At 40.8% G+C, this 13,067-nt stretch overlaps 1 protein-coding gene across 1 annotated transcript in view; it reads left to right on the top strand.

The window, feature by feature from the left end:
- The window catches only part of PDE2A (phosphodiesterase 2A), an 835,594-nt gene that overhangs the window by 675,464 nt on the left and 147,063 nt on the right, over nt 1-13,067 (top strand). The gene's annotated exons all lie outside the window — the stretch shown is intronic.

The following is a 13,067-nucleotide window of genomic DNA, read 5'->3' as shown; positions in this document are numbered from 1 at the left end:
CGTAATAGTGATAATTATTTTAAAATATTTTAATTCACTGAGAGCAAGCAGAGATCATATTTCCAGTGAATAATTTTGCATTATTATTATTATTTGCCTTTTATTATTAATAGCAAAAAAATAATAATTAATAATGACAACGTATATTATTGTTTAAATATTTTCATTTATGTTTTAATTCACTGAAGTCAAGCAGAGATCATATTTTCAGTGAATAGTTCCATATCTACTGTCCACTTATGATATATCCCATCGATAGGCTTTAGAAATCTTAAATAGGTATAATAATAATGTATTATTATTTTATTATTAGCTATATTATTATTATGTTATTATTAATAATAAAAATCATAATGAGATAATATAATATTGATATTTTAAAATAATGTATCGCAAAGTAATAATAATGATTATTATAGGAGCATATATTATTTAATCTATTATTATTTAATATATTATTATTATTTAAAGGGGGTGTCCCATGTGGAACATTTTTTTTTACACATGACCCCCCATTCTTGAGAATAGGGCTCAATTTTGCCACTCCTATAGAAACTGATGGCGATGCGACTACAGCCTGCTGTAACCCAGACGGACGCTCATGGTCTAGCAACTAATGTAATGTGCTAATTAAGGACAAATATGGACAATTTCTTTGTAATGACTTCGTCCATTATATGTTTTGCTGCAATGATTCTTTTTGATGGACGATAAACCACTAGATTTTTGTTTTATAAGAAACATTCTGACTTTTGTTGGAGTATCGCATCTTGTAAGAAGTCCTGAATAAACCTACAAAATCAGTGTATTTAACACTTCCCATTGATTGACAGTAAGCGGAGATCTTGAAAACAATGTGAAATTAGAAGCTAATGGTGAAGAATCGCTGTGACCTGATGACCAGCGCGATCCTGTGATGTCAGTGTCCGTTTCAGCTTCTCCCCAGCGACGGCGGTCATGTTCCTCACATGCGCTGACTTACTCCGAACCCCATTCCGGTTCCATTCCGGCCTCCAGGCCACTTAGTCCTCACCTGGAATATTACAGTTTATACCACAGGATTCCTATATGTGGAATATTGACGCTCTGCATCTCATCGACTGGACAAGCTAGTTCTGATGAAGGTCGAAAACGTGTAACATTTGTTGGGTGCACAATAAACGGAACCTTCTTTTTTTCACTTGAATTATTGCTCCATGAGTGCTAAGCTTTTTGACTACTACACACGACAGGCTGGATACCCTACTTGGGCACCTATAACTATTGTACGAGTGCCGTGTCAGTTATCTGATACTATAGTTCCACAATGGCCACGTTTTCCACAAGTGTGAGTAACCATAAAACATTGCATGCAAGGAAGACTCACTCCAGTACCCAGTCGCACGCGAAGAGTCAGTCTAGAATGTAGTGAAAATGGCTACATAGCACATAAGGCATAAAGGAAGGCCATCTTATGCAAGAGGATGGGGGAGTCACACGGGAATTAACAGCCCCAGTGCGCGTTTTGCTTGTTCAATACGGGGAGGTATTGTGACACCGACAGGACCTTTATGTATCCCTAATAATCCGTCACAAGGGTCCATGTGACCATGTTCATGTGCGGCAGCAATGTAATGAAACATGCGCTCCCGGCCAGCCACACCGCTCCCACACGACCCGGCAGTAGCGCCACAGTATGAGCTGAGCATCGCAGGGGGTGCGCAGGCACACAGCAGCCATGATTGGCCCTAAAGTGCCTGGGGATTGTTTTTAGGGGGGTCAGACGCTGTCCTGGCCGTGCCAATACCTCCCACATGCCCCCGTACTCTTACCCATAGCTCTCTTGAGGTGAGCCCCATGTAGGTAAGTGGGCAGCTTCAGGTGGCATCATAAATGACAATCGTACTACCACGTGAAATATCTTCTTGAATTTGAAAATGTTTCCTGCCACATGCAGAATGAAAGGAGGTGCAACAAAGGATGTTGGGACAGGCAAGACAGTGGGCGCATGTGTATCATCCCTTAGTTGGTCCCCTTGAGCCAAACGGTTTTGTAACCGGTGCAACATAGAGGCTTCCAATCAATAGATCTTTACGGGATTTTTTTTTCTGCTTGGGGTCATTAATGGATAATCAGCCACAAGGGTCCCAAGGAGGGTTCAATGCTCAACATTGACCATTGCTTGAGACTATAGCCCCTTTGTTCAAACCGGGCCTTGAGATCATCCGCTTGTATTTCAGATCTATCATCCGAGGAGCAGATCCGCCTCATCCTTAGGAACTGTCCAAAAGGGACGGCCCTAATGGTGGCTTGGTGGTGAGCTGATTTCGCATCCATCAAAGCGTTTACTGAATAGACATCAGTCTGGATGAACGAGTGGTCATCCACCTCCAGGCTGAAGTCCAGAAAGTCATTTTTCTCAAATCGTATCTATAGGTTAAACTTATATTATACGAATTGAAGTTGAGAAAAGCCATAAAATCCTCAAGCTGCGGCACAGTTCCACCCCTCAAAAATAAAAGATCATCTATATATCGAAACCAGCACAGCACATAGTCGGCAGCCCTTGTGCCCGCATTCCCAAAAAACAATCTCTCCCAAAAAATTATTATGTAAAGGGGGGGTGTCCCATCTGGAGCATCTTTTTGTTTACACGTGACCCTGCCATTCTTGAGAATATATCCCCAATGTTACCACTCCTATAGTAACTGATGGCGATGGGGCACCGTACACAAGTAGTGGGACAACATCTATAGGACGTCCTATCTATGTATCATAAGTATCCAGGGGGGACACAACCACTTTAATGACCCACACTGAGCCATGTGCTCCTGAAGGCTGCGATATCCTGGGTAAGCGGCCGAAACGTGCGACTACAACCTACTGTAACTTGGATGGACACTCATGGTCTAGCAACTAATCTAATGAGATAACGAAGGACAAATGGACAATTTCTTTGTAACTATATCGTGCATTTTATGTTTTGCTGCAATGACTTTTTTTGGTGGAAAATAATCCACTACATTTTTTATAACAATTTTCATGACATTTTCCTTGGAATATTGCATCTGGTAAGAAGTCCTGAATAAATAAATATATCTAAAATAAATCTAAATAAATATATATATAATAAGTGTATAAAATATTGCATCAGGTAAGAAGTACTGAGTAAATAAATATAATATATAAAATAAATCTAAATAAATATATATTTATTATAAATTAATAAAATATTGCATCAGGTAAGAAGTACTGAGTAAACAAATATAATATATAAAATACATCTAAATAAAATATTGCATCTGCTAAGAAGTCCTTAATAAATAAATATAATATATAACATAAATCTAAATAAAAAAAAAAATATATAATAAATTAAATATTGCATTAGGTAAGAAGTCCTGAGTAAATAAATATAAAGATAAGTATATTTAAAAGTTTCCATTAATTGACAGTAAGCAGAAATCTTGCAAACAATGTGAAATTAGAAACAAATCGTAAAGAATTGCTGAGAGTGGTGACTGTGCGCCGAGCGGTGACTGTGCGCCCGCTGCTGACCAGCGCCATCCTGTGATGTCACCATATGTATCCCGGTATCAGACGGTGCAGTATCACCGCGGGTTCAGGAGGATGGCGCCATCAGATGGCGGGCGCCTGTGCCGCGCAGATAAATCAGCGTTCTGTGCGGATACAGATTTCTACATTTTCTTTACTATATTTATTTTCACAAGAAAGGAATTTCTCTCTTTCTGGTTCCTACAATCTCCGGGTTCAGCTCGACGCTTCTCCGGCAGAAACAATTTAGATTATCTTAAAAAGAAAGAGGACGACGTCGCCTGCGCATCAGAGAGAGGACAAAGCGGCACGAGACGCGATTAATTTTACCGTATTGTAAAAAAGGACAATAGAAGCTAAAAAAAAAGATCCAGATCTGGTTCAAGGCAGAATCAGGACGATGACAATTACAAGGGATTGGAGCGCCACTAAATGAAATTGAAAATCTGCTTTATCTATAGTAAAAATAGCCGGAGTGTACGGAGCCGCGGCAGAGAGGCAGAGCGAGAGCGTCGCAGCATTAATCTCCCTATAATGGTGTCAGGATATTTATAATCTGCGCTCAGCTTGTGGCAGAACATCACAGAGCACCCAACCTTAACTGCTTCACTACTGACAGTGGAAGGAATAACCCGCAATACACAACATCACCCATAGGGGCAGCACTATACTAACGATGTCTTTACACATAGGGGGCAGTATTGCTGTAGTGTTTCCCTAGTGGTGGCTGCAGACAGGATCTTATCATGTATCTCTGTATACAGGGAGCTCCCCCTAGTGGTGGCTGCAGACAGGATCTTATCATGTATCTCTGTATACAGGGAGCTCCCCCTAGTGGTGGCTGCAGACAGGATCTTATCATGTATCTCTGTATACAGGGAGCTCCCCCTAGTGGTGGCTGCAGACAGGATCTTATCATGTGTCTCTGTATACAGGGAGCTCCCCCTAGTGGTGGCTGCAGACAGGATCTTATCATGTATCTCTGTATACAGGGAGCTCCCCCTAGTGGTGACTGCAGCCAGGATCTTATCATGTATCTCTGTATACAGGGAGCTCCCCCTAGTGGTGGCTGCAGACAGGATCTTATCATGTATCTCTGTATACAGGGAGCTCCCCCTAGTGGTGACTGCGGTCAGGATCTTATCATGTATCTCTGTATACAGGGAGCTCCCCCTAGTGGTGACTGCAGCCAGGATCTTATCATGTATCTCTGTATACAGGGAGCTCCCCCTAGTGGTGGCTGCAGACAGGATCTTATCATGTATCTCTGCATACAGGGAGCTCCCCCTAGTGGTGACTGCAGACAGGATCTTATCATGTATCTCTGTATACAGGGAGCTCCCCCTAGTGGTGACTGCAGACAGGATCTTATCATGTATCTCTGTATACAGGGAGCTCCCCCTAGTGGTGACTGCAGACAGGATCTTATCATGTATCTCTGTATACAGGGAGCTCCCCCTAGTGGTGACTGCAGACAGGATCTTATCATGTACCTCTGTATACAGGGAGCTCCCCCTAGTGGTGGCTGCAGACAGGATCTTATCATGTATCTCTCTATACAGGGAGCTCCCCCTAGTGGTGGCTGCAGACAGGATCTTATCATGTATCTCTGTATACAGGGAGCTCCCCCTAGTGGTGGCTGCAGACAGGATCTTATCATGTATCTCTGTGTACAGGGAGCTCCCCCTAGTGGTGGCTGCAGACAGGATCTTATCATGTATCTCTCTATACAGGGAGCTCCCCCTAGTGGTGGCTGCAGACAGGATCTTATCATGTATCTCTCTATACAGGGAGCTCCCCCTAGTGGTGGCTGCAGACAGGATCTTATCATGTATCTCTGTATACAGGGAGCTCCCCCTAGTGGTGGCTGCAGACAGGATCTTATCATGTATCTCTGTATACAGGGAGCTCCCCCTAGTGGTGGCTGCAGACAGGATCTTATCATGTATCTCTCTATACAGGGAGCTCCCCCTAGTGGTGACTGCAGACAGGATCTTATCATGTATCTCTGTATACAGGGAGCTCCCCCTAGTGGTGACTGCAGACAGGATCTTATCATGTAGCTCTGTATACAGGGAGCTCCTCCTAGTGGTGGCTGCAGACGGGATCTTATCATGTATCTCTGTATACAGGGAGCTTCCCCTAGTGGTGGCTGCAGACAGGATCTTATCATGTATCTCTCTATACAGGGAGCTCCCCCTAGTGGTGACTGCAGACAGGATCTTATCATGTATCTCTGTATACAGGGAGCTCCCCCTAGTGGTGGCTGCAGACAGGATCTTATCATGTATCTCTGTATACAGGGAGCTCCCCCTAGTGGTGGCTGCACACAGGATCTTATCATGTATCTCTCTATACAGGGAGCTCCCCCTAGTGGTGGCTGCAGACAGGATCTTATCATGTATCTCTCTATACAGGGAGCTCCCCCTAGTGGTGGCTGCAGACAGGATCTTATCATGTATCTCTGTATACAGGGAGCTCCCCCTAGTGGTGGCTGCAGACAGGATCTTATCATGTATCTCTGTATACAGGGAGCTCCCCCTAGTGGTGGCTGCAGACAGGATCTTATCATGTATCTCTCTATACAGGGAGCTCCCCCTAGTGGTGACTGCAGACAGGATCTTATCATGTATCTCTGTATACAGGGAGCTCCCCCTAGTGGTGACTGCAGACAGGATCTTATCATGTATCTCTGTATACAGGGAGCTTCCCCTAGTGGTGTCTGCAGACAGGATCTTATCATGTATCTCTGTATACAGGGAGCTCCCCCTAGTGGTGGCTGCTGACAGGATCTTATCATCTATCTCTGTATACAGGGAGCTCCCCTAGTGGTGTCTGAAGACAGGATCTTATCATGTATCTCTGTATACAGGGAGCTCCCCCTAGTGGTGGCTGCTGACAGGATCTTATCATCTATCTCTGTATACAGGGAGCTCCCCTAGTGGTGGCTGCAGACAGGATCTTATCATGTATCTCTCTATACAGGGAGCTCCCCCTAGTGGTGGCTGCAGACAGGATCTTATCATGTATCTCTCTATACAGGGAGCTCCCCCTAGTGGTGGCTGCAGACAGGATCTTATCATGTATCTCTGTATACAGGGAGCTCCCCCTAGTGGTGGCTGCAGACAGGATCTTATCATGTATCTCTGTATACAGGGAGCTCCCCCTAGTGGTGACTGCAGACAGGATCTTATCATGTATCTCTGTATACAGGGAGCTCCCCCTAGTGGTGACTGCAGACAGGATCTTATCATGTATCTCTGTATACAGGGAGCTTCCCCTAGTGGTGTCTGCAGACAGGATCTTATCATGTATCTCTGTATACAGGGAGCTCCCCCTAGTGGTGGCTGCAGACAGGATCTTATCATCTATCTCTGTATACAGGGAGCTCCCCTAGTGGTGGCTGCAGACAGGATCTTATCATGTATCTCTGTATACAGGGAGCTCCCCCTAGTGGTGACTGCAGACAGGATCTTATCATGTATCTCTGTATACAGGGAGCTCCTCCTAGTGGTGGCTGCAGACGGGATCTTATCATGTATCTCTGTATACAGGGAGCTTCCCCTAGTGGTGGCTGCAGACAGGATCTTATCATGTATCTCTGTATACAGGGAGCTCCTCCTAGTGGTGGCTGCAGACGGGATCTTATCATGTATATCTGTATACAGGGAGCTCCCCCTAGTGGTGGCTGCAGACAGGACCTTATCATGTATCTCTGTATACAGGGAGCTCCCCCTAGTGGTGACTGCAGACAGGATCTTATCATGTATCTCTGTATACAGGGAGCTTCCCCTAGTGGTGGCTGCAGACAGGATCTTATCATGTATCTGTATACAGGGAGCTCCCCCTAGTGGTGGCTGCAGACGGGATCTTATCATGTATATCTGTATACAGGGAGCTCCCCCCTAGTGGTGGCTGCAGACAGGATCTTATCATGTATCTTTGTATACAGGGAGCTCCCCCTAGTGGTGACTGCAGACAGGATCTTATCATGTATCTCTGTATACAGGGAGCTCCCCCTAGTGGTGACTGCAGACAGAATCTTATCCTGTATCTCTGTATACAGGGAGCTCCCCCTAGTGGTGGCTGCAGACAGGATCTTATCATGTATCTCTGTATAATCTCTTGTTAGCTCTATGTTCATAAAGTGAATTTCTAATTCTGTAACAGAAAACTATGTGACTGATATATTCTAAAAACTATAAGAAATCAATTAGAATCCTTTTCATGACATGTTTAAACAAAAGAAATAAAACTAAATAATTTAGAGCTCCGATTTTGTGCATTTCTATGGTTACTGCCGTATTGCCTCTTTAGTTGCATGGTTACACATCCCAAATCTCCATGGATACTGTGCCCATAAGTTTTCTTATTGTATTGCTATGTAACTTTCCTCTTGGATTATCCTCCACTCATCGGTGTAAATATTCCCCTCTGGGGTTCTCCTGGTCTGTAGTGGAGCGAATGATCAGATATTTGCTCCAGTGATAACAGCCGGGTTATTGTATCCTCGGTCTGAGCTTTGACCTGAAGACTGACAATAATCTGTTCTCTTAGGTTCCTTGTCAGAGTTGTCATGTAAAGCATATGGGCCCTAAAACGCAGTGACCCCCTCTACACTGGACCAATATGGACCCCTTTGAGCCCAGGATGTGGGTGCTACCTCTTCCTCTGCTCCCCACATCACAATTATTATTAGGACATGTGGAAAAAAGTAAAACTGTTGTATCCATTTGTTAGTGAGAACTCGTGCCGAGAAAACCCCTTTAAAGTTTTTCCTTTTTTGTGAGTTCTACAACTTTCCAATATATTTTGTGCTTCTATTCCTCAATACTTCCATGAAATCTTGTGGCCTTCATTCGGTAGAACTTTTTATTTCTCCCAGAGATTGAAAACTTGTTGAGACCTAATACTTTTCCCAGCTGAGGGTTTGTTACATTTGTGTCCAGATCAGACTGTGCTTTGTGTGATATTCTCAACAGCAGCAGAATTGTTTTCTCCTTTCTTGACCGTTTGTTACATTGTATCAGTGCGAGTGTGATGTATCAGCTGTTGGGCTCACACATTATCTAGAGAAGATACAATTGTAGCAAAGCCTCAGCCATGAGCAATCTTAGCTCAGGATTGTTTTTCAGCCCCTGAGACTTGGACAATATGGTGTTAAAATTACGCGATTTAATTTTTAATTCCAATTTTTTAAGCAACTTCGCATTTTGAATTAGTGACGTCTTTCCCCAAACATTAATCCGATCCTTCCTGCTGCTCCTTAGTCCTGCCCTAAAAATGAGCCTTTGTTAGGAGAATGGTGGGGTTTCTTAAATTTATTGCCAATTAACATTTCTGATTAATTATATTTTTATTAAAAAAAAAATAAGAACACGATCCATTGTGCTCCATGAGATCTCGGTACCTGTCTAAATCCAGTCTTGCTCCATGGGAGTTCCAATCATAGAATGTTCTGAGCGAGTGCGAGGACCCAGCGCCGGAAAACTGCCAATCACATAAATCACTGAGAAGCCGACTATTGCGCCCCTCTCCGAACGTCTATTCATTCTATTCTTCTTTACATAATGTAAAATTAATATCTTGGGATTAAAAAGCTGAATGTTCCCGCGGCGGCTGATGCATCTGTTAGTGCAATTTGCTGCTATTCACCTGAAATTGCTATTGTTACAGTCTAACGTTTCTCATTTTAATGGACCGACCCCAGGATGTTCTGCTGATCTCCAGAGCCGTGCAAACAGACATCTCAAGTGTTATTTTCTCCCTCCCCGCCATTAAGCCATGAATCGTTTCCTTACGCCGCCAACACACCGAGACGCCATTGTTCTGCAGCTTACGGCTTTGAATCGAACAATGGAGAATCGGACTCATGATTTCTCTTTAAGTTCCTGCAGTGTCATTACCTTAAAGAGCGAAGGCAGCCACCATCAACTCAAGTGCAGAAAACAAGACGGAAACACAAGGTCAAAACGTGTCACAGAAACCGCTGTACAACTTATAGCATTATACTGGTTCTCTAACAGGAGATGGAACATATATCTTATACTATGTGTGTACCATCGGTGAAATTGTAACTACTATAATACTGCCCCCTATGTACAGGAATATAACTACTATAATACTGCCCCTATGTACAAGAATATAACTACTAATACTGTCCCTATGTACAAGAATATAACTACTATAATACTGCCCCTATGTACAAGAATATAACTACTATAATACTGCCTCCTATGTACAAGAATATAACTACTATAATACTGCCCCCATGTACAAGAATATAACTACTATAATACTGCCCCTATGTACAAGAATATAACTACTATAATACTGCCTCCTATGTACAAGAATATAACTACTATAATACTGCCCCCATGTACAAGAATATAACTACTATAATACTGCCCCTATGTACAAGAATATAACTACTATAATACTGCTCCTATGTACAAGAATATAACTACTGTAATACTGCCCCTATGTACAATAATATAACTACTATAATACTGCCCCTATGTACAAGAATATAACTACTATAATACTGCCCCTATGTACAAGAATATAACTACTATAATACTGCCGCTATGTACAAGAGTATAACTACTATAATACTGCTCCTATGTACAAGAATATAACTACTATAATACTGCTCCTATGTACAGGAATATAACTACTATAATACTGCACCTATGTACAAGAATATAACTACTATAATACTGCTCCTATGTACAAGAATATAACTACTATAATACTGCCCCCTATGTACAAGAATATAACTACTATAATACTGCCCCTATGTACAGGAATATAACTACTATAATACTACCTCTATGTACAAGAATATAACTACTATAATACTACTCCTATGTACAAGAATATAACTACTATAATACTGCCCCTATGTACAAGAATATAACTACTATAATACTGCCCCTATGTACAAGAATATAACTACTATAATACTCCTCCTATGTACAAGAATATAACTACTATAATACTGCTCCTATGTACAAGAATATAACTGCTATAATACTGCCCCTATGTACAGAATATAACTACTATAATACTGCTCCTATGTACGAGAATATAACTACTATAATACTCCTCCTATGTACAAGAATATAACTACTATAATACTGCCCCTATGTACAAGAATATAACTGCTATAATACTGCTCCTATGTACAAGAATATAACTACTATAATACTGCTCCTATGTACAGAATATAACTACTATAATACTGCCCCTATGTACAAGAATATAACTACTATAATACTGCCCCTATGTACAAGAATATAACTACTATAATACTGCTCCTATGTACAAGAATATAACTACTATAATACTGCCCCTATGTACAAGAATATAACTACTATAATACTGCCCCTATATACAAGAATATAACTGCTATAATACTGCTCCTATGTACAGAATATAACTGCTATAATACTGCCCCTATGTACAAGAATATAACTATTATAATACTGCTCCCTATGTACAAGAATATAACTACTATAATACTGCTCCTATGTACAAGAATATAACTACTATAATACTGCTCCTATGTACAAGAATATAACTACTATAATACTGCCCCTATGTACAGGAATATAACTACTATAATACTGCTCCTATGTACAAGAATATAACTACTATAATACTGCCCCTATGTACAAGAATATAACTACTATAATACTGCTCCTATGTACAGAATATAACTGCTATAATACTGCCCCTATGTACAAGAATATAACTACTATAATACTGCCCCTATATACAAGAATATAACTACTATAATACTGCTCCTATGTACAGAATATAACTGCTATAATACTGCCCCTATGTACAAGAATATAACTACTATAATACTGCTCCCTATGTACAAGAATATAACTACTATAATACTGCTCCTATGTACAAGAATATAACTACTATAATACTGCTCCTATGTACAAGAATATAACTACTATAATACTGCCCCTATGTACAGGAATATAACTACTATAATACTGCTCCTATGTACAAGAATATAACTACTATAATACTGCCCCTATGTACAAGAATATAACTACTATAATACTGCTCCTATGTACAGAATATAACTACTATAATACTGCTCCTATGTACAAGAATATAACTACTATAATACTGCCCCTATGTACAAGAATATAACTACTATAATACTGCCCCCATGTACAAGAATATAACTACTATAATACTGCTCCTATGTACAAGAATATAACTACTATAATACTGCCCCCTATGTACAAGAATATAACTACTATAATACTGCCCCCTATGTACAAGAATATAACTACTATAATACTGCTCCTATGTACAAGAATATAACTACTATAATATTCTCCTATGTACAAGAATATAACTACTATAATACTGCCCCTATGTACAAGAATATAACTACTATAATACTGCTCCCTATGTACAAGAATATAACTACTATAATACTGCCCCTATGTACAAGAATATAACTACTATAGTACTGCCCCTATGTACAAGAATATAACTACTATAATACTGCTCCTATGTACAAGAATATAACTACTATAATACTGCTCCCTATGTACAAGAATATAACTACTATAATACTGCTCCTATGTACAGAATATAACTACTATAATACTGCTCCTATGTACAGAATATAACTACTATAATACTGCTCCTATGTACAGAATATAACTGCTATAATACTGCTCCTATGTACAGAATATAACTGCTATAATACTGCTCCTATGTACAGAATATAACTACTATAATACTGCTCCTATGTACAGAATATAACTGCTATGATACTGAATTTCTTCTCTCTGATGTCTGAGCCTCGTGCAGAGATCAGAAGGTTCTGCCGATGAATGTACATTATGTAGGGAAGATGTCAGGATGCCCCGTACAAATTACACTGTCGTATGATCCTGCTGATATCATTTTGTCGGCCTTGTCTGGTGTTATTTATTTTTTGTGGTGGTACCAGATTATTGCTCCAATCCAATATCGGTATTTTGGAGCTTATTGGATGTTTTAAGCAATTTGTTTTTGCATGTAAAATAAAAATCTGGCATACGGGCAAAAAATGAGAATGACATTGTTATGGGATGAATAGAATTATTTACACTGTACGTCCCATGACTAATAATGATAGAAGCCAAGAAGTATCCAGGGAAGTCACAATGCCACACGGCCGAGCTGAAATAAGGGACTGTAGCCTAATAGATCCAGCGGTGGAAGGAATGTATCTCAGGGGTCACAGAGGAGCTGTATCAGCAGTGGAGCAATACATCTTCATTCTGTATGTAACTTTCTGAATGCAGGGGAGGGTCTTTTGATAACTTGGTGTTTTAGCCCCACCCCCTAGGAGCTAAAAAGCAAAGAATACAGCTCTATCCCCAGACCCTTCACTAATTCATAGCTGTGCAGGATTCAGAAGCAGCAATTTGCAGACAGATATGACGAGTATAAAATCAGACAGACTGACTGGCCAAATAATGAAAGTAGGTCCGTGCAAGACCCCGTAG

Source organism: Ranitomeya variabilis, chromosome 3 (genome assembly GCF_051348905.1).
Source record: "Ranitomeya variabilis isolate aRanVar5 chromosome 3, aRanVar5.hap1, whole genome shotgun sequence".
Lineage (NCBI taxonomy): Eukaryota > Metazoa > Chordata > Amphibia > Anura > Dendrobatidae > Ranitomeya > Ranitomeya variabilis.
This window is presented reverse-complemented; position numbering and strand designations above follow the sequence as displayed.